Below are 1,578 nucleotides of genomic sequence, written 5' to 3'. Positions count from 1 at the left end.
ATTATATAAAATTGCATTTTGAAAGTGTTACTTTCAGGACAGGGCACCATGCTATGCGTATTATTCTGCTCTTCTTTCACACGATGTTAACAATTTAAAAAGTCCTATGTTGCCTATCTTTTGTCCTACCAGTTTTTGGTTGGTCACATTTAGGCTTTTATTCATTTTCTATCTAAGCAAGAGTCTTGTTTAATGGGATTTCTGAATATGGAACTCCACTCTCTTGCCTTCTATATGGAATGTGCCCAGTTTCCTCATGGACTTGGGACACCACCTCTGTGGGATCACCAAATTCCCAAATACATCACATGCCATATGTGATTCTACCTGTATAATGTGTTTGCTTTCTCCTAAATTAATTTGTTTATTTTCTTCAGGAAAAGTTTTAGCTATTATTTCTTCATAAACTTTTTTAAACCTTATATTACAGAGCATTTTAAACATACCAGAGTCAGTGACCTCCTGTGTGCGTACTGCCCAGTTTCAAGGATTATTGGTTCATGCCTCCCTCCTGGTTTCCACCACCCACCCCATTCTTCTGTTGCAAATTCCAGGTATAATATCATTCCAGACATTTCTTAAGCTGCTTTCCACACATATTCTTCCGTATATGCTGTAGAGCCATATATGTCTTAGAACTTAGAACCTAGGTTCCCCATGTATTTCAATGGAATTCAGATTTAATTTTCATTGACTATATAGATTTTGGAGAATTCACGTAAAATACTGAATCTTCCTTATCCATGCAATTGGCATTTCTCACCATTTACTTAATGTTTCTTTTATATCTTTCAATAAGTGACAGTTTTCTACAGGAACTTCATGCCCTCCATGAAGTGAGATTTTGCTGTAGTGACAAACGAATGACACATTTCCATCGCATTTCCCATCTGGTCTTTGCACTTGTAAAGAAAATAGTATGGTGCTCGCTTCGGCAGCACATATACTAAAATTGGACTGATACAGAGAAGATTAGCATGGCCTCAGCGCAAGGATGACATGCAAATTTGTGAAGCTTTCCATATTTTTGGTTTGAGTGGGAACAGTTGTGAAGAAGGGGCATGGATTCATACAGATGTCTCAGTCTCTGACCTGTTCCAAATCCCTGCCCCCACATTATCACTCTGCATTTTCTTTTCCCTTAAAAAAAATACTAAGAACTTTGTGCATTGCTCTTGATCTCTGCAATCTTGCTGAACTTTTACTAATCTCAGTAGTGTATGCATAGATTGTCTTGGATTTTTTGTGTGGACAATGACATCGTCTGCAGGAACATGAGAGTCTGCTCTACCTTCTTCCGTACAGTGCTTGCTGTTCTTGCTCTTTGGCTGAGAAGAGTAGTAATAAACGGCAGCCTGGTTTCGTTCCTGTCACGGTCGGTTGTGTAGGCTCTCCCTCTGCCTCGTGTCTTTTTCCTGCCTGATGGTTTGAGGTGTTTCCAGGGCCTTCACTTAGCCCCAGGCTGATTTCTACCTGCTTAGTATTGATCTTTCAAGGAGGCACTACTGAAGCCTTAAGCCTTAAGACCAGTGGGAGGGAGCAGGACAGCAGAACCAGCCGCAGAAAGGCCACCAAGTT

At 40.2% G+C, this 1,578-nt stretch overlaps 1 non-coding gene across 1 annotated transcript; it reads left to right on the top strand.

The window, feature by feature from the left end:
* Nucleotides 1-922: 922 nt before the first annotated feature.
* LOC112925551 (U6 spliceosomal RNA) lies at nt 923-1,029 on the top strand. The gene has a single exon (XR_003236142.1). It is a non-coding gene; the product is annotated as a U6 spliceosomal RNA (small nuclear RNA).
* The last annotated feature ends 549 nt before the right edge of the window (nt 1,030-1,578 follow it).

Source organism: Vulpes vulpes, chromosome 9, assembly GCF_048418805.1.
Source record: "Vulpes vulpes isolate BD-2025 chromosome 9, VulVul3, whole genome shotgun sequence".
Taxonomy (NCBI): Eukaryota; Metazoa; Chordata; class Mammalia; order Carnivora; family Canidae; genus Vulpes; species Vulpes vulpes.
Note: the sequence above shows the minus strand (reverse complement) of the source record. Positions and strands in the feature narration are given on the sequence as shown.